Here is a 21,632-nt window from a genome sequence, read left to right on the forward strand (position 1 = left end):
GCCCCATTAGATTATCATCAGATTTTTCAGCAGAAACTCTACAAGCTAGAAGAGAGTGGACCTCAATATTTAAAGTCCTGAAAGAGAGGAACTTTCAGCCACAAATACTATACCCATCAAAGCTATCCTTCAAATATGAAGGAGAAATAAAAACATTCACAGATACAGAAAAGATGAGGGAATTTATCATCAAAAAACCCCTACTCCAGGAATTACTAAAGGGGGTTCTCCAATCAGATACAAAGAACAAAGAACAACAACAAAAAAAAAAACAAACAAACAAAAAAACAAAGCCACAAGTAAAAGCTCTAAGAAGAACACAATAAAACCAAATTTAAACTGTGACAACAACAAAAAGAAAGGGGGGGAGAGGATGGAGATTAACAGTAGCAAAGGATGATGAAATGCAAAAGTATTCACAAAATAGTACGCTACAATGAACAGGGTAGGAACCCTTTTCATTATTTAAAGGTAACCACCATTGAAAAAACCACCACAGAAGCACATCAGATAAAAAAGATAGCAACAGAGGAAAGATGTATGGAATACAACCAAATAAAAACAAAAGATAGAAAAACGAAAGAGAAGGATCAAACAAGACACAAAACTAACAGAAAGCAATATATAAAATGGCAATAGGGAACTCACAAGTGTCAATAATTACAATAAATGTAAATGGATTAAACTCACCAATAAAAAGGCACAGAGTAGCAGAATGGATTAAAAAAGAAAATCCAAATGTATGCTGCCTACAAGAAACTCACCTAAGTAACAAGGATAAAAACAAATTCAAAGTAAAAGGCTGGAAAACAATACTCCAAGCAAATAACATCCAAAAAAAAGCAGGCGTAGCAATACACATATCTGATAGCGCTGACTACAAGACAACAAAAGTACTTAGAGACAAAAATGGCCATTTCATAATGGCTAAGGGGACACTGAATCAAGAAGACATAACAATTCTTAATATATATGCACCAAACCAAGGAGCACCAAAATATATAAGACAGCTACTTATTGACCTTAAAACAAAAACTGACAAAAATACAATCATACTTGGAGACCTCAATACACTGCTGACGGCTCTAGATCGGTCATCCAAACAGAGAATTAACAAAGACATAGTGGCCTTAAACAAAACACTAGAGCACCTGGATATGATAGACATCTACAGGACATTTCATCCCAAAGTGACTGAGTATACATTTTTCTCCAGTGTACATGGATCATTCTCAAGAATTGACCATATATTGGGCCACAAAAACAACAACAGCAAATTCAGAAAAATCGAAGTTGTACCAAGCATATTTTCTGATCATAAATAAAGTCTTGAAACTAGAATTCAACTACAAAAAAGAGGAAAAAAATCCCACAAAAATGTGGAAACTAAACAACATACTTTTAAAAAATGAATGGGTCAAAGAAGAAATAAGTGCAGAGATCAAAAGATATATACAGACTAATGAAAATGACAATACGACATATCAGAATCTATGGGATGCAGCAAAAGCAGTGATAAGAGGGAAGTTTATATCACTTCAGGCATATATTAACAAACAAGAGAGAGCCCAAGTGAGCCACTTAACTTCACACCTTAAGGAACTAGAAAAAGAACAAATACAACCCAAAACCAGCCGAAGAGAGGAGATAATAAAAATGAGAGCAGAAATAAGTGAAATAGAGAACAGAAAAACTATAGAAAAAATTAATAGAACAAGGAGCTGGTTCTTTGAAAAGATCAACAAAATTGACAAACCCTTGGCAAGACTTACCAAGGAAAAAAGAGAAAGAACTCATATAAACAAAATCCAAAATGAAAGAGGAGAAATCACCACGGACACTGTAGATATACAAAGAATTATTCTAAAATACTATGAAAAACTTTATGCCACTAAATTCAACAACCTAGAAGAAATGGATAAATTCCAAGAACAATACAACCTTCCTAGACTGAGTCAAGAAGAAGCAGAAAGCCTAAACAGACCTATTAGTAGAGAAGAAATAGAAAAAACCATTAAAAACCTCCCCAAAATAAAAGTCCAGGCCCTGACGGCTATACCAGCGAATTTTATCAAACATTCAAAGAAGACTTGGTTCCTATTCTACTGAAAGTCTTCCAAAAAATTGAAGAAGACGCAATACTTCCAAACACATTTTATGAGGCCAACATAACCCTCATACCAAAACCAGGCAAGGATGGCACAAAAAAAGAAAACTATAGACCAATATCTCTAATGAATACAGATGCTAAAATACTGAACAAAATACTAGCAAATCAAATACAACAACATATTAAAAAAAAATACATCATGATCAAGTGGGATTCATCCCAGAATCTCAAGGATGGTTCAACATACGTAAAACGGTTAACTTAATACACCATATCAACAAAACAAAAAACAAAAACCACATGATCTTATCAATAGATGCAGAAAAGGCTTTCGATAAAATACAACACAATTTTATGTTTAAGACTCTCAACAAAATGGGTATAGAAGGAAAATATTTCAACATGATAAAGACCATATATGATAAACCATCAACTAACATCATATTAAATGGCATAAAACTGAAGGCTTTCCCCCTTAAATCAGGAACAAGACAGGGTTGTCCACTCTCTCCACTCTTATTTAATGTGGTACTAGAGGTTCTAGCCAGAGCAATCAGACAAGACAAAGAAATAAGAGGCATCCATATCGGAAAAGAAGAAGTAAAGGTATCACTTTTTGCAGATGATATGATCGTATACATCGAAAACCCCAAAGAATCCACAAAAAGACTACTAGAAACAATAAGCCAATACAGTAAGGACGCAGGATACAAAATTAACATACAGAAGTCAATAGCCTTTCTATATGCCAACAATGAAACATTTGAGAATGAACTCAAAAGAATAATCCCCTTCATGATTGCAACAAAAAAATAAAATACTTAGGAATAAACGTAACAAAGAATGTAAAGGACTTATATAATGAAAACTATAAACCATTGTTAAGGGAATTCGAAAAAGATATAATGAGATGGAAGAATTTACCTTGTTCTTGGTTAGGAAGAATAAATATAATCAAAATGGCCATATTACCCAAAGCAATATACAAATTTAATGCAATTCCCATCAAAATTCCAATGACATTTTTTAAAGAAATGGAGCAAAAAATCATCAGGTTTATATGGAACTATAAAAAACCCCGAATAGCCAAAGCAATCCTAAGGAAAAAGAATGAAGCTGGGGGCATTACAATACCTGACTTCAAACTATATTATTGGGCCACGACAATCAAACAGCATGGTATTGGCAGAAAAATAGACACTCAGACCAATGGAACAGAATAGAAAACCCAGAAATAAAACCACATATATATAGTCAAATAATTTTCAATAAAGGGGCCAACAACACACAATGGAGAAAAGAAAGCCTCTTCAATAAATGGTGCTGGGAAAACTGGAAAGCCACATGCAAAAGAATGAAACTGGACTACAGTTTGTCCCCCTGTACTAAAATTAACTCAAAATGGATCAAAGATCTAAACATAAGACCTTAAACAATAAAGTACATAGAAGAAGACATAGGTACTAAACTCATGGACCTGGGTTTTAAAGAGCATTTTATGAATTTGACTCCAAAGGCAAGAGAAGTGAAGGCAAAAATTAATGAATGGGACTACATCAGACTAAGAAGTTTTTGCTCAGCAAGAGAAACTGATAACAAAATAAACAGAAAGCCAACTAAATGGGAAATGATATTTTCAAACAACAGCTCAGATAAGGGCCTAATATCCAAAATATACAAAGAACTCATAAAACTCAACAACAAACAAACAAACAATCCAATAAAAAAATGGGAAGAGGACATGAACAGACACTTCTCCCAGGAAGAAATACAAATGGCCAATAGATATATGAAAGGATGCTCATTTTCTCTAGCTATTAGAGAAAAGCAAATTAAAACTACAATGAGATACCACCTCACACCTGTTAGATTAGCTATTATCAACAAGACAGGTAACAGCAAGTGTTGGCAAGGCTGTGGAGAAAAAGGAACCCTCATTCACTGTTGGTGGGAATTTCAACCATTATGGAAGAAAGTATGGTTGTTCCTCAAAAAGTTAAGAATAGAACTACCATATGACCCAGCAATTCCTCTACTGGGTATATACTCCCAAAACTCAAAAACAATGGTACGCAAAGACACATGCAGCCCCATGTTCATTGCAGCATTGTTCACAGTGGTCAAGACATGGAAACAACCAAAAAGCCCGTCAATAGATGACTGGATAAAGAAGATGTGGCACGTATACACTATGGAATACTACTCAGACATAAGAAATGATAACATCGGATCATTTACAGCAAAATGGTGGGATCTTGATAACATTATACGAAGTGCAATAAGTAAATCAGAAAAAAACAGGAACTGCATTATTCCATGGGTAGGTGGGACATAAAAGAGAAACTAAGAGACATTGATAAGAGTGCGGTGGTTACAGGAGGAGGGGGGAGAGGGAGAGGGAAAGGGGGAGGGGGAGGGGCACAAAGAAAACTAGATGGAAGGTGACAGAGGACAATCTGACTTTCGATGATGGGTATGCAACATAATTGAACGAGAAGATAACCTGGACTTGTTATCTATGAATATATGTATCCTGATTTATTGATGTCGCCCCATTAAAAAAATAAAATTATTAAAAAAAATGTAATTTTTTCCTGGTTTTGAGAGGTAGGTTCTTCCCTTTTTTTGGCAGGTGGTGCTGTAATATAGGTTTTGCCCCTGTGGGGTTCTTGGGGAGAGGTTTGCTGTTGTGTCGCTGTGGCAAGGACGTAGGCTGGGCCTCAGTTTGTTGGTAGGTGGGCCTTATTAGGGTTTGGAGGCTCTGGCAATGGGAATTTCAGTTTTCCAGGTGATTCTCTCCATGTCTCTTCCACCTGAGCTAGCAGCCTGTGGACTTAGCTGTGAATTTTGCCCCAGCCTCTGCTTGCAGAGCAAGAGGCTCTAAGAGCAGTCACGTCCTTCCTCCAGTACCACTCAAAGTACATTTCTGGGCAAGGCTGTGCTAACCAGAGCCACCAGCGAGAGCAGGCAGGGCTGGGAGTTGAATGCAGATCAAGCGCCTTTCTAAGTGCCCCTGGGCATGTCTACTACACCTCAGCGCTCCACGGTTCTAATCTCCATAGGCTTCTCCCTTGTGCACTGTTTGGTAGGCTGCAGCAAGCCATGTGAGCGTCAGCCCCATGACTTCAGCAGTGCACACAGAGGCCTGCACCCGCCCACTTAGACTTACAGTGCCTGTGATCTCAGAGCTGGGAATGCAGGAATACGCTCAGAAGCCTGTATGAGCCTTGGGGAGTCACCCGCTCAAACATTCCCAGGCCCAGGAATCCTTGCCCTTGCGCTCATCCAGTGCTGGTGGTCGTGGAGCTGGGAATGCACAAAGATGCTGGCAACAGTCCAGGCAGATGTCTATCGCTGCTAATCTCGGGCTAGGCCCTCCAGCCCATGCATGTCTGTGCCCACGCCAGTGGTGCCATTCACATACCACCCATGATCCCGTGATTGTGGAGCTGGGAGCACATAAAGCTGCTGGCACCTATGCGGGGTCCCGTGGGCACCCTGTACCCATAATCTTTGTCGGAGCCAGCTGCCCGTGCACGCCCCTCCTCCGTGATCTCAGGAAGAGCTGGTGTGTTCTTTTTTCTGCTTAAGCATCCACCCTAACTCATCTCCTTCCCCTCTGCCTCAGACCTTTCGCTTTGCTTGGCTTTAGATGAAAGTGCTCCTTCCTCAGATCAGTGAGGGAAGTCAAATAAATACCCTGTTCTCCATCATATTTCCTTCAGAGTGGATTATATATTCAGCCACCTTTTTGCCCAATCATACCTTTGTCTGGTATGTATATATTTCAGGGCTCCTTAGATTTTTTTTCTGTCTTTAATTTTGAATTTGTTGAAATTTCAAGGGGATATATTGGGAGCACCCCTCATGGTGCCATTTCTCTGATGTCACTCCAGAATATGGTTCTTAAAAGCAGACATTTCAAACAGTATCACAGGGGGCAAGCCAGCCAGCAAGTAGTTTGTATTTCAGGCTGAAACAATCTTATCCACGTCCCTTGACCCAGAACTTCACAGTGTCATCCAACAGTTTTCTAGGTACTAAAAAATTAAAAAATTCTTTTCAAGGGAAAATCATTGATTACATGTAGGTCAGTGGTCCCCAAACCCCGGGCCGCGGACCAGTACCTGTCCGTGGGCCATTTGGTACTGTTCTGCAGAGAAGGAATAAATAACTTACATTATTTCTGTCTTATTTATATTTAAGTCTGAATGATGTTTTATTTTTAAAAAATGACCAGATTCCCTCTGTTACATCCGTCTAAGACTCACTCTTGACGCTTGTCTCGTAAATTCGACAATTATATTTAAAAATACCACAGTTTTTACGCCGATCACATAATTTTAATTTGTGCATTTATCCATTTCACCCTAAAGGCTGGTCCGTGAAAATATTTTCTGGCATTAAACCGGTCCGTGGTGCAAAAAAGGTTGGGGATCACTGATGTAGGTAGTTCTTTTTTATATACTTATGCTAAATGTGTGGGTCTTCTAAGAATACAAATTTGATCTTTAGATGTTCACAGAATGATGGTGTGTGGTTTCTGTTTGCTATTATAACAAATTACCAGAAAGTTGGTGGATTAAAATAACACAGATTTACTACTATTATAACAAATTACCAGAAAGTTGGTGGATTAAAATAACACAGATTTACTATCTTGCAGGTTTGTAAGTTAAAGGTCTAACACGTGCATCACTGGGCTAGAACCAAAATGTTGGCTAGATGTGTTCCTTTCTAGAGGTTCAAGGGAAGAATCCATTTCCTTGTCTTTTCCAGCTTTAGAGGCTGCCCACATTCCTTGGCTCATGATTCCCTTCAATCTTCAATGCCAGCAACAGCAGCTGATTCCTCACATTGCATCACTATGACCTTGCTTCTGTTGTCACATCTCCTTTGAGTTTTCTGTTTCTGTCTTCTACTTTTAAGAACTCTTGTGATTACATTGGATTCAACCTGATAATCCAGGATAGTCTCCCTATTACAGGGTCAGCTGATTAGCAGCCTTAATTCCATCTGCAACCTTAATTCTCCTCTGTCATGTAATGCAGTGGTCCTCAACCTTTTTTGGGCCATGGACCGGTTTAATGTCAGAAAATATTTTCACGGACTGGCCTTTAGGGTGGGACGGATAAATGCACAAAATAACATTATGCGACAGGCGTAAAAACTGTGGTATTTTAAAATATAATTGTCGAACTTACGAGACAGGTGTCAAGAGTGAGTCGTAGACAGATCGTAACAGAGGGTATCTGGTCATTTTTAAAAAATAAAACATCGTTCAGACTTAAATATAAATAAAACAGAAATAATGTAAGTTATTTATTCTTTCTCTGTGGCCCGGGGGTTGGGAACCACTGATGTAATGTATTCACAGGTTCTGGGAATTAGGATGTAGATATCTCTGTGAGGGATGAGGGGCTGGGGAGCATTATTCTTCCTACCAAATATGGTTATTTTGTATTGTAGTATAGAAGAAAGGAATTGGAAAGGCAGACCTGGATCTGAATCTTGCCCCTACCATTAATTGGTTATGTCATCCACTAACTTGCAAGTGATTCACTCTCCTAGAACCTATTTCCTCATATTAAAATGGAGATTTTACTTCCTAGAGTTGTTTTGACCTTTAAATGAAAAAATAAAGTTCCTAGTATATGCTTAGCATAGAAAAGTGGCTAAATAAACATAGCTATTATAATTATACAATTAGAGAATCTTGAGCCATATTCAGGAATAAACAATCCAAAAGAGCATTTGTGCTTGATATTTTCTGTGGTTTCATTTTTCCTTTAACTCTAATTAAATGTTTGCTCAAATCCTTTCAAAACCAGACAGTTTATACAAAACATAAATAAAGACACCCTTTTTTTCACTTTTAATCTCAGCTAGGTTCTTTCCACAGATACCTGAATGGAAAATAAGGAGACAAACATAAATACTCTTGATTTATCTCCTATTTGTTTTTTCACCCTTTTCCTCTGGCCATCAAAAAACATTTTTTATTTTTCATTTAGCAAGAAGACTTCAGAGTTGTTATCTGTTCATTTTCACATATGTGGCTTTGTCTGTAATGGTTATAGATCTATTTTTGCATAAAGAATTGGTGGCAGTTGGACATCCTATTTGCCTTTCAGCTCTCAGAAAGCTGAAGTTAATGATTGACCTATTGTGTTCAAAGTCCATTGTTAGACCCATATTAACTAGCTATTAAAAGTGATGTTGTGCCCTGGCCAGTTGGCTCAGTGGTAGAGCGTCGGCCTGGCGTGCAGAAGTCCCGGGTTCGATTCCCGGCCAGGGCACACAGGAGAAGCACCCATCTGCTTCTCCACCCCTCCCCCTCTCCTTCCTCTCTGTCTCTCTCTTCTCCTCCCGCAGCCAAGGCTCCATTGGAGCAAAGATGGCCCGGGCGCTGGGGATGGCTCCATGGCCTCTGCCTCAGGCGCTAGAGTGGCTCTGGTCGCAACAGAGCGACGCCCCGGAGGGGCAGAGCATCGCCCCCTGGATAGGCAGAGCGTCACCCCCTGGTGGGCGTGCCGGGTGGATCCCAGTTGGGCGCATGCGGGAGTCTGTCTGTCTCTCCCCATTTCCAGCTTCAGAAAAATACAAAAAAAAAAAAAAGTGATGTTGTAAAATATTAATGACATGGTAAATATTCACAATGTATTGATGAGTAAATGGAAAAGTTATAAAATAAGATACGGTGTTTGATACCATTTGGGGAAAAATGCTCACAAATAGCAAAAGTCCTAGAGTAGGTCAGTAGTTATCTCTGGGTGGTAGAATTCTGAGTGATTTTCATTTTCTTTACTTTCCCACATTTCTGAATTACCTACAATAAACATATGTTGCTTTTGTAATAGGAATAAACAAAAAGTTGTTTTTTATTTAGAGATCTGATGTTGGTAAGTAGCTCCTGAGTCAGAAGCTTGTCCTGAGCAAGCCTGGGCAGCCTGATGAGGAACTATTGAATGCTTGTTGAAGGTGGACTCACTTGACTGGGCCTAACTTTGAGGTGTGCACTGGGAAGCAGGGAAATGGCAACTGAAGTTCATTCTGGTGATGTTGAAAGATATGTATCTCCAGTACTCTTCTTAATTGATTGAGAATGGTTTAAGAAAAGCAGATACACATTGTTTAAGGAACAGTTCCAATTATGCCTGAATTTAATGTTAAAGGAAATATGGGAGACCGAGCAGCAGAAATAGAGCTAGCAGTATAGTACAGAAGCCAAATACACAAATCGATTTATATTTGTATTTTTGTTAACAAAATTGCATCATTTAAAAAAGTCTATTAATTTACTTAACACTTATTAAACACTTACCTCATGCCAAGCATTGTGCTAGGTGCTGCAAATATGATTAGTAATACCTAATTCTAATGCTTGTAGTGTTAAAACCCTCACATTCTAGTGAAAGAGAAAGACAAAAAACATGGTTGTAATTCAATGCAATAAATTCTATGATTGAAGCTATAATGAAAGCACCGGGGTGGGCATCTTATACAGATTGTAGTGGAAGGTAGCCTTGGAAAGTTTTCCAGAGAAGATGACATTTAATGCAGGCCTTGGAGAATGAGTAGAAATTTACCAAGTGAAAAAGCAGGAAGAGAGTATTCCATAAAGTAGGAATAGCATATGTAAAACCCAGAAACATAAAAAAGCAGGACATATTTAAAGAATTTCCTATAGTTTGAAATAGCCAGAGCTTGTGTACATGTGGAGGACAAGCAGAACATGAGGCTGTGACAATTAGTTTTAGATGTCAACTAGGTTGGTCAAAGATTACTTTGGGCCTGACCTGTGGTGGCGCAGTGGATAAAGCATCAACCCGGAAACGCTGAGGTTGCCAGTTCAAAACCCTGGGCTTGCCTGGTCAAGGCACATATGGGAGTTGATGCTTCCAGCTCCTCTCCCCTTCTCTCTCTCTCTCTCTCTCTTCCCTCTCTATAATGAATAATTAAAAAAAAAAAGATTACTTTGAATGTTTTTGTGAAAGTTTTCTTTGGGTGAGGTTTACAGTTACATTGGTTGGTTTGAGTAAGAAAGATTGCCTTACATAATGTGGGTGGGCCTCTTCCAATCAGTTGAAGGCCTAAATACAGCAAAAGGTACCCCTGAGTAAGGGAATTCTGCCCTAGACAGCCTTTGGATTTGAACTATAGCATTTTCTCTTCTCTGGTTCTCCCCACTACAGATTTTGGACTTGCTAGCCTCCATAATATGTGAGTAAATTCCTTTAAAAAAATTATATATATATCCTATTGATTGTTTCTCTGGATAATCTTGACTAATACAGAGGTTAAAGGCAGAGGATAGGGAGAGTTCTTCTGAACGTTTCTATAATTTGGATTATCAAAGGAAACTAGGTTTTCAGTTACCTAAGATTACCATTGATTGAGCAGCAATACCAAGAGAGCAGATATGGCTATCTGGGACTATAAGATCCTTTAGATATCAGTAGTCTTTAAAAAATATATTTAAAAAATTTCCAATTATAGTTTACATTTAATATTATTTTGTACTAGTTTCAGGTGAACAGCATAGTGTTTAGACAAATATATACTTTACAAAGTGTTGTGTTCCCACTGATACTTCCAGTTCCCAATTGACACCATACATAGTTATTATAATATTATTGACTATATTTCCTATGCTGTACTTTACATTTCCATGACTATTTTGTAACTACCATTCTGTACTGTCAATCTCTTCACCCAGTCTCCCAAACCCCTTCTCCTCTGGCAACCATCAGTCTGTTCTCTGTATCTGTGAATCTGTTTCTGTTTTTGTTTTGTTTTGTATTTTTCTGAAGCTGGAAACGGGGAGAGACAGTCAGACAGACCGCATGCTCCCGACCGGGATCCACCTGGCACGCCCACCAGGGGCGACGCTCTGCCCACCAGGGGGCGATGCTCTGCCCCTCCGGGGCATCACTCTGCCATGACCAGAGCCACACTAGCACCTGGGGCAGAGGCCAAGGAGCCATCCCCAGCACCCGGACCATCTTTGCTCCAATGGAGCCTTGGCTGCGGGAGGGGAAGAGGGAGACAGAGAGGAAGGAGGGGGGGTGGAGAAGCAAATGGGCGCTTCTCCTATGTGCCCTGGCCGGGAATTGAACCCGGGACTTCTGCACGCCAGGCCGACACTCTACCGCTGAGCCAACCGGCCAGGGCTCTGTTTCTGTTTTGTTTGTTCATTCATATTGTTCTTTATATTGCAGATATAAGTGAAGTCATTTGGTATTGTCTTTCTCTGACTGACTTATTTCTTTTTTTTTTTTTTTTTTTTTAATTTTATTTTTTTAATGGGGTGACATCAATAAATCAGGATACATATATTCAAAGATAACAAGTCCAGGTTATCTTGTCGTTCAATTATGTTGCATACCCACCACCCAAAGTCAGATTGTCCTCTGTCACCTTCTATCTTGTTTCCTTTGTGCCCCTCCCACCCCCTATCCCTCTCCCATTCCCCCCTCCCCCCCGTAACCACCACACTCTTATCAATGTCTCTTAGTTTCACTATTATGTCCCACCTACGTATGGAATAATACAGTTCCTGTTTTTTTCTGATTTACTTATTTCGCTTCGTATCATGTTATCAAGATCCCACCATTTTGCTGTAAATGTTCCGATGTCATCATTTCTTATGGCTGAGTAGTATTCCATAGTGTATATGTGCCACATCTTCTTTATCCACTGACTGACTTATTTCACTTAGCATAATACCCTTTAGGTCCATCCATATTGTCACATATATTAAGGTTTCATTCTTTTTTGTAGCCGATAACACAGCTTTTTAATCCACTCATATATATTTTTTAATTCATTGGTTTTAGAGAGAAAGGGAAGAAAAGAGAGAGGGAGAGATAGAGACAGAGAAACATCGACTGTTGTTCCACCTAGTTGTGCATTCATTGGTTGCTTCTTGTACCTGTCATGACTAAGGATCAAGCCCACAACCTTGGTGCATCATCATGATGAAGCTCTAACCAACTGAGCTATCAGGCCAGAGCCCACTTATTTATTGATGGGCACTTGGATTGCTTCTATAGCTTTGATATTGTAAATAATGCTGCAATTCGTTCGATTCTAGTCAGGGCACACAAGAGAAGTGACCATCTGCTTTTCCCTCCTCCCTCTCCCCCTTCTCTCCCTTTTCCCCTCCTGCAGCCAGTGGCTTGATTGGTTTTAAGGTGGTCCTAGGCACTGAAGATAGCTCCATTGGAGCGCATCAGCCTCAGGTGCTAAAAATAGCTCAGTACTGGAGCATTGATTGGCTCCAGATGGGGCTGCTGGGTGGATTCAGGTTAGGATGTATGTGGGAGACTGTCTCACTATCTCCCCTCCTCTCACCTAAAAATAAAAACAAAAAATAACGCTGCATGCCTGACCAGGAGGTGGCGCAGTGGATAGAGCGTCCAACTGGGATGCCGAAAACCCAGGTTCGAGACCCTGAGGTCGCCAGCTTGAGCGCGGGCTCATCTGGTTTGAGTAAAAGCTCACCAGCTTGGACCCAAGGTCGCTGGCTCGAGCAAGGGGTTACTCAGTCTGCTGAAGGCCCGCAGTCAAGGCACATATGAGAAAGCAATCAATGAACAACTAAGGTGTCGCAATGTGCAACGAAAAACTAATGATTGATGCTTCTCATCTCTCCATTCCTGTCTGTCTGTCCCTGTCTATCCCTCTCTCTATGTAAAATAAATAAATAAATAAACGCTGCAATGAACATTGGAGTGCATATATTCTTTCTTAAAAGGACTATTCATTTTAGAGAGGAGAGAGAGAGAGAGAGAGAGAGAGAGAGAAGGGGCAGAGGAGCAGGAAGCATCAACTCCCACATGTGCCTTGACCAGGCAAGCCCAGGGCCTTGAGCCAGTGACTTCAGCGTTCCAGGTCGATGTTGTATCCACTGCACCATCACAGGTCAGGCCGCCTACAGGGGGTCCTCAGATTACAACACAGTTCCATTTCTACAACAGTGATGTAACCCAAATTTTGGTGTAAGTCTAAACACACCCTAGCCTAACTTACTTACCTATTCTAACACAGTTGTAAAATCATAATCTAGAACACAAAAACACAGCTAAGCCACAGAAAAAGGAAAAGGACAGAAATATACTGTATGATACATTGTACTGCGGTAACAGAAAAAATGACAAAAAATGAGTGTAAAAAAGTATGATGCTAATGCCTTAAGCCAAAACACTCATATCTCAATTTTTAAAGTTTTTATGGGCGTGAGCATTGAAAACTCAAAATGTCATATGATGAGATTGTTGTAACCCGAGAACCTCCTGTACTGTATATTCTTTCAAATTAGTGTTTTGGGTTTCTTCAGATACATACCCAGAAGTAGAATTGCTGGGTCATAAGGCAGTTCCATCTTTAATTTTTTTTTATGGACTGATTTGAGAGAGAGAGAGAGAGAGAGAAACATCGTTTTGTTGTTCCACTTATTTATGCTTATTGGTTGATTCTTGTATGTGCCCTGACCGAGGATCAAACCCACAATCTTGGCATAGCAGGAAGACACTCTAACCAAATGAGCTACCCGGCCAAGGCCTTTAATATTTTGAGGTAACTTCATACTATTTTCTACAATGGCTGCACCAATCTGCATTCCCATCAACAATGCACAAGTGTTCCCTTTTCTCCACATCCTTACCAACACCTGCTTGTTGATTTATTGATGATAACCACTCTGATAGGTGTGAGGTGATATTTCATTATGGTTTTAATTTGCATTTCTCTGATTAGTGACATTGAGCATCTTTTCATATGTCTATTGACCATCTGTATGTCCTCTTTGGAGAAGGGTCTATTTAGGTACTTTGCCCATTTTTTAATTGAATTTTTTTATGTTGAGTTGTATAAGTTCTTTATAAATTTTGGTTATTAATCCCTAATCAGATGTATCATTGGTGAATATGTTTCCCCATTCAGTGGGTTGTCTTTTCATTTTGTTGATAGTTTCCTTTGCTGTGCAGAAACATTCTAGTTTGATGTAGTCTTATTTGTTTATTTTTTCTTTTGTTTCCTTTGCCAAAGGAGACATATTGGGGAAAAAAATTACTAAAAGAAATGTCTGGTGTTTTTTCTTTTCTCTGCCATTGTGGTGCGTGCGGTTGTTTCTTCTTTGCCATGTCTTCTCACAAGACTTTTACGATCAAGATGTTCCTGGCCAAAAACCAAAAGCTGAATCAGCCTATTCCCCAATGCATTCGGATGAAAACTGGTAATAAAATCAGGTTACAAGTCTAAGAGGAGACATTGGAGAAACAAACTGGGTCTGTAAGGAACCACACATGAGATGGCTCACATTATGCTGTATGCATGTTGCCTGCATCTTACCAAATCACTGAAAAGAGCACTGTTGGGACAGTTGGGTGTTTTAATTGCGAAATTATTGGAAAAATGGTTCTTGTCTATGATTTTTTTTCTGCAATAGGAGGTGTTTCAGTAAAAAATGTGAGACCTTTTAAATTGAAAAACAAAAAAGAAAGAAAGAAATGTCTGAGACTTACTGCCTAAATCTTCTTCTAGGATTTTTATGGTATTGAGTCTTACATTTAAATCCCTAATACATTTTGAGTTTATTCTTGTATATGGTGTGAGAAGGTGGTCTAGTTTATTTTTGGCAAATATGTCCAATTTCCACAACACCATTTATTGATTAGACTGTCTTTACCCCATTGTATGTTCTTGTTTTCTTTGTCAAATATTAACTGACCTATAGGCATGGGTTTATATCTGGGCTTTCTATTCTGTTCCATCAACCCATATGTCTGTTTTTATGCTCATATCATGCTGTTTTGATTACTACAGCTTTGTATTATAGTTTGATTCCAGGTAGTGTGATTCCTCCAACTTTGTTCTTCTTTCTCAAGAATGCTGTGGTGGCCCTGGCTAGTTGGCTCAGTGGTAGAGCATCAACTTGGCATGTGGAAATCCTGGGTTTGATTCCCAGCCAGGGCACACAGGAAAAGTGACCATCTGCTTCTCCCCTCCCTCCTTTCCCTCCTGCAGCCATGGCTCAATTGATTCAAGTGGGTTGGGCCCAGGCACTGAGGACGGCTCCGTGGAGGCTCCACCTCAGGTGTTAAAAATAGCTTGGTTAAAAAAAAAAAAAGCTTGGTTGCGAGCATGGCCCCAGATAGGCAGAGCATCAGCCCCAGATGGGGGTTGCTGAGTGGATCCCGGTTGAGGTACATGCGGGAGTCTGTCTCTCTTCCCTCTTCTCACTGAAAAAAAAAAAAAAAAGATTGCTGTGGCTATTCGTGGTCTTTTGTGGTTCCATATAAATTTTTGGATTATTTTTTCTAGTTCTCTGAAGTACACCATTGATATGTTGATAGGAATTATGTTGAATCAATAGATTGCTTTGAGTAGTATGGACATTTTAACAATGTTAATTCTTTTACTTATTTATTTAAGTGAGGAGAAAGAGAGATAGAGTGAGCCGGGGGTAAGGAGCAGGAAGTATCAATTCCCATATGTGCCTTACTGGACAAACCTGGGGTTTCAAATCGGCCATTTCATCATTCCAGGTTGATGCTTTATCCACTGTGCCACCACCGGTGAGGCCAACAATGTTAATTCTTTATTCATGAGCATGGAATATGCTTCCATTTATTTGTGTCTTCTTAAATTTCTTTCTTTAGTGTCTTATAATTTCTGAGTACAGGTCTTTTACCTTCTTGGTTAAAATTATTTCTAAGTGTTTTTTTATGCAATTGTAAATAGAATTTTGTTTTCTTAGTTTTCCTTTCTGATAGTTCATTATTGATGTATAAAAACACAACTGATTTCTGGATATTTATTTTGTGTACTGTTACTTTACTGAACTTATCAGTTTCAGTAGTTTTTTGGCATAAGGTTCTCTATATCTAGTATCATGTCATCCGCAAATGAAATATCAGTAGTTTTATTATCATTCTCTATTCTTCTCCGTGTCTCCCTCTTCTTGGTTTTCATTTATTTTATTTTTTTATTCAGTGAGAGGAGGGAAGGCAGAAACAGAATCATGCATGTGTCCTGCGTGGGATCCACCTGACAAGCCCAATAGGGGATGATGCTCTGCCCATCTGGAGCATTGCTCCATTGCTCCACAACCAAGCTATTTTTAGCACCTGAGGTGGAGGCTATGGAGCCATCCTCAGTGCTTGGGGCCATCTTGCTCCAATGGAGCCATGGCTGCAGGAGGAGGGGGAGAGAGACAGAGAGAGAGAGAGAAGTGAGAGGGGGAGGTGTGGAGAAGCTGATGGGTACTTCTGTGTGTCCTAATTGGGAATCAAACCCAGGGCATCCACATGCTGGGCTGGTGCTCTACCACTGAGTCAACTAGCCAGGGCCTGTTCTTGGTTTTCAAAGCCATTCTATTCCATCCAAAAACATTTATTGAGTGCCAGTAAGTGCCAGGCCCTATGTTAAGGGCAGAGGATATAGTGGTGGAAAAGTCTGCTATCAAGAAGTGTACAATCTGGTGGGAAAGACAGAATATAAACACATGAATACTGTGACAGTGAAGCACAAAGATGAGCAAGTCCAGGGAATACTTTGCAAAGGACAAAATAACATTTGAGCAAACCACTCAAGCACAAATGTGAGCTCAATAGGTATACAAGGACAGAAAGGGGAATGACCAGGTCATTCCAGGCAGAAAGAAAAATGTGAAATAAAGAACTAGCCTGACCTGTAGTGGTGCAGCAGATAAAGCTTTGATTTGGAACACTGAGGTCACCAGTTCAAATCCCTGGGCTTTTCCAATTAAGGTACATACAGGAAGCAACTACTATGAGTAGATGTTTCCCGCTTCTCCCCACTCCTTCTCACTCTCTTGCTCTCTTTCCCTCTCTCCAAAAATCAATAAATATTTCTTTAATAAAAAACAAACTAAAATTTATTGAGCACTGCTAGGTGTCAGATAGATACTAAGTGTTTTGTATGTATTAACTGATTTAACATTCTTATTCTACACTATGAGGTAATGCTACCATTACCCTAATTTTACACAAAAGGAAATTGGCAAAGTTAAGTTGCCCAAGGTCCGTTATTTAATAAGTTCTGTAGAAAGGGTTCACCCAATTCTACTATGGGGGTGGAGGGAAGGGTTACTCACACCAAGAGTGTTCTGACAGTAGTTGGGTGTCCTGCAATTCAATTCAATTCTGACACTATCTACCTAGAAATAGTGTCAGAAAACACAGGTTGGGCGTTCAGTCATACAAGACTGCCACCCCCACCACATCCTCACCTTTCAGATGCTAGTTGCAAGTCCAGATTTTCACTGAGCTTCTGACCAATCAGCTATAGATTAGAGGTTCCCACCACCCCTCACTTGGATTTGATTGGTTTGCTAGGGCAGCTCACAGAATTGAGAGAATCATTTTACTTACCAGATTACCAATTCATTATGAAAAGATGTGGCCCTGGCTGGTTGGCTCAGTGGTAGAGCGTCAGCCTGGCGTGCAGAAGTCCTGGGTTCAAATCCTGGCCAGGACACACAGGAGAAGCGCCCATCTGCTTCTCCACCCCTCCCCATCTCCTTCCTCTCTGTCTCTCTCTTCCCCTCCTGCAGCCGAGGCTCCATTGGAGCAAAGTTTGCCCGGTCGCTGGGGATGGCTCTGTGGCCTCTGCCTCAGGCGCTAGAATGGCACTGGTCGCAACAGAGCGACGCCCCAAATGGGCATCTGCGCTGGTGGGCGTGCCGGGTGGATCCGGGTCGGGCACATGCGGGAGTCTGTCTGACTGCCTCCCAGTTTCCAGCTTTAAAAATACAAAAAAAAAAAAAAAAAAGATGTAATTCAGGAACAGCCAAATGGAATAGATGCACAGGGTAAGGCAGGGTGAAAGGTCACTGAGCTTCAATGCCCTTTCTTTTTTTTTTACATTTTTATTTATTCATTTTTTTTAGAGAGAGGAGACACAGAGAGAGAAAGAGACAGAGAGAGGAAAGAGATAGAAAGAACAGAGGGAGGAGCAGGAAGCATCAACTCCCATATGTGTCTTGACCAGGCAATCCTGGGGTTTTGAATCAGCAACCTCAGCATTCCAGGTCGACGCTTTTACCCACTGCGCCACCACAAGTCAGGCTCAATGCCCTTTCTGAGCATACCACTTTCCCCAAATGTCCATGTGTTTAGTAACCCAGGAACTCTCCAAACCCTATCCTTGGAGGCTTCATTACCTAGTCATGATTGACTAGATCATTGGCCATTGTGATTGATTCAACCTCCAGGCACCCTCCCCGTCCCCAGAGGTCATGGGTAGGACTAAAATTTTCAATCCTCTAATCACTCCCTTGGCTTCCCTTGCAACCTACCCCTATCCTTAGGTGCTTTCCAAAAGTCAGTTTGTTAACACAACCAAAGACACATTTATGCTCTCATCACTTAGGAAATTCCAAGGTTTGGGGAGCTCTGAGCTGGAAACTATGAATGAAAACCAAATATATATGAGAAATAGGCCCTGGCCGGTTTGCTCAGTGGTAGAGTGTCAGCCTGGCATGCAGGAGTCCCAGGTTCGATTCCCAGCCAGGGCACACAGGAGAAGCACCCATCTGCTGCTCCACACCCCCCCCCTCCCTCCTCTCTGTCTCTCTCTTCCCCTCCTGCAGCCAAGGCTCCACTGGAGCAAAAAGTTGGCCTGGGCACTGAGGATGGCTCTGTGGCCTCTGCCTCAGGCGCTAGAGTGGCTCTGGTCGTGACAGAGCGACACCCCGGATGGGCAGAGCATCGCCCTCTGGTGGGCGTGCCGGGTGGATCCCGATCGGGCGCATGTGGGAGTCTGTCTGACTGCCTCCCTGTTTCCAACTTCAAAAAAATACAAAAAAAAAAATATATATATATATTTGTATGTATGTATGTACATATATATATGTATGTATGTATGTATATGTATATATATGAGAAATATATTTTGGTAATCTGAATGACCAAATACGTATTTCTTATAAATCACAACATCATGTGTAGCTGGGATTCAAATTATGGCAGTCTGGCTTCAGTATCTACTTAAAAAAAATTTCCAGGCCTGTGCCACTCCCTGTCTTCCTTAGTCATGCATTAGCCCATAAATTGATTAAATCTTAAAGCCAGAAGGGACCTTAGGTAATCTAGTCCAGTGTTTTTCAACTGCTGGTCTATGGACCATGTGGGTCCACTAGAAATTTCATGCCAGTCTGCCAAAAGTTAAGCACTCTGATGTTGAATGAAGATTATAGACCCGATGATCTTAGTAAAATTCACTTATGCTCATGGTGATTGCCACTTAGCCTGTATCATTGATGAAAATACTATTGATAGGCCCTGGCCATTTGGCTCAGTGGTAGAGCGTCCGGCTGGCATGCAGGAGTCCCAGGTTAGATTCCCAGCCAGAGCACACAGGAGACGTGCCCATCTGCTTCTCCACCCCTCCCCCTCTCCTTCTTCTCTGTCTCTCTCTTCCCCTCCTGCAGCCAAGGCTCCACTGGAGCAAAGCTGGCCCGGGCGCTGAGGATGGCTCCATGGCCTCTGCCTCAGGCGCTAGAATGGCTCTGGCTGCGACAGAGCGATGCCCCAGATGGGCAGAGCATCGCCCCCTGGTGGGCATGCCGGGTGGATCCCAGTCGGGTGCATGCGGGAGTCTGTTTGACTGCCTCCCCATTTCCAACTTCAGAAAAATACAAAAAAAAAAAAAAAAAAAGAAAATACTATTGAGGTTGTCTTAGATATCTTTGGAACTTGTAGGCTCAAACAACCTTTTCTTTTCTTTTTTAAGATTTTTTTATAGAGAGAGGATAGGGGGTGGGCGAGAAGTATCAACTCATAGTTGCTTCACTTTAGTTTTTCATTGATTGCTTGTTTCATGTGCCTTGACCGGGCAAGCACAGGGTTTCAAACCAGTGACCTCAGCAGTCCAGGTTGATGCTCTATCCACTGTGCCACCACAGGCCAGGCTCCTTCAAGCAGTCTTTTGCACCATGCAGAGCATTTACAAATCATGTGCAATAGAGAAAAAGCATCTGGACAAACTTATGTAGTATTCAATGCATTGTGCATGTGAAGTTTGGAAACCAAGCACCAGCTTGTACCATTTCACACTGTTATGCGTGGTAAGATAAAACTTTATTCGTTGCATGTTTCCGTTTCCAACTGGTTTCTATCTGCAGAAAAGGTGAAAACTACTGATCTAGTCAAGTGGTTCTCACATAAGAAAATTATGCATTAGGACTACTGGAGAGGTTTTAAAAAATACCAATGCCTAGCACTGCTGAACCCTCTCCTCAAACCACACTGAAGGAATCACTATATTCTCCTTTTATTTTTTTATTTTAAAAAATTTTGTTAAAATATACATAACATAATCTAACCATTTTAAATATACACTTTAAAGGCATTAATTACCTTCACAATATTGTGTTACCATCACCACTGTTTCTGAAACTTTTTCATTACCCCAAACAGAAACTCTATAATCATTAAGACAAATGCCCATTACCCTCCCTCCAGGCCCTGTAACCTTTAATCTATTTTGTTTTATGAAATTTGCCTATTCTAAGTATCTAAGTGGAATCAAACAATACTTGTCTTTCTGTGTCTGGCTTATTTCAGTTAGCACAATGTCTTCAAGGTTCATCCATATTGTGGGTATGTATTGGGACTTTAGTCCTTTTTATGACTGAATAATATCTGATTGTATGGATATATCATAAAAACTTCATTCACTGATTTGAGAGAGAAAAACATCAATTTGTTGTTCCACCTATTCATGTATTCATTGGCTGACTCTTGTTTGTTCCCTGACTGGGGACCGAACCTACAATGTTGGCATATCAGGATGATGCTCTTAACTAACTGAGCTACCAAGCCTGGGCTTATATCATATTTTCTTGAAGGAACCACTATTTTATAAGTATTTATAAAAACTTAATTATGCCATACACAAAATGACAAAAGGAGGCAGAGGAACAATGCCAAATTGATTGGCTTTTGAAAGTGATATATATTTAAAAACAGGGAAAAAAGGCCTAGAGGAGTGAAAATGTGTACAATTTAGTTTGGACGGTAGGATGCCAGGTTTTAGAGTAAGAATCATAGTGACAGAGGTGGTCATGTGATTGAGGCTTTTCTCCTACATTCTACACAGATATTTTGCATTCATCACCACTGATTCCTATCAGAGAACTTAATGATTCCAGGAAAATGAAAATAGTTTATTTTATTTTATTTATTTATTTATTTATTTTAGCGAATTGAGGCAGGGAGGCCGAAAGACAGACTCCTGCATGTGCCCCAATTGGGATCTACCCAGCAAGCCTCCTGCAAGGCGATGCTCTGCCCATCTGGGGTTGTTGCCCTGTTGCTTGGCAACTGAGCCATCTCAGTGCCTGAGGTGAGGCCATGGAGCCATCCTCAGAGGTCTGGGCCAACTTGCTCAAAAAATTCGACCATGGCTGTGGGAAGGGTGGAGGAGGAGGAGAGAGAGAGAGAGTGAGAGAGAGAGAGTGAGAGAGAGAGAGAGAGAGAGGAGGAGAGGGAAG

The 21,632-nt window shown here is 40.5% G+C and overlaps 1 protein-coding gene and 1 pseudogene across 2 annotated transcripts in view; both read left to right on the plus strand.

The window, feature by feature from the left end:
* SLC35G2 (solute carrier family 35 member G2) overlaps window positions 1-21,632 on the plus strand; it is a 70,853-nt gene that overhangs the window by 32,797 nt on the left and 16,424 nt on the right. The window lies entirely within an intron of this gene.
* Window positions 14,255-14,408, plus strand: LOC136314472 (putative ribosomal protein eL39-like 5; annotated as a pseudogene).

This window comes from Saccopteryx bilineata, chromosome 10, assembly GCF_036850765.1.
Source record: "Saccopteryx bilineata isolate mSacBil1 chromosome 10, mSacBil1_pri_phased_curated, whole genome shotgun sequence".
Classification (NCBI taxonomy): domain Eukaryota; kingdom Metazoa; phylum Chordata; class Mammalia; order Chiroptera; family Emballonuridae; genus Saccopteryx; species Saccopteryx bilineata.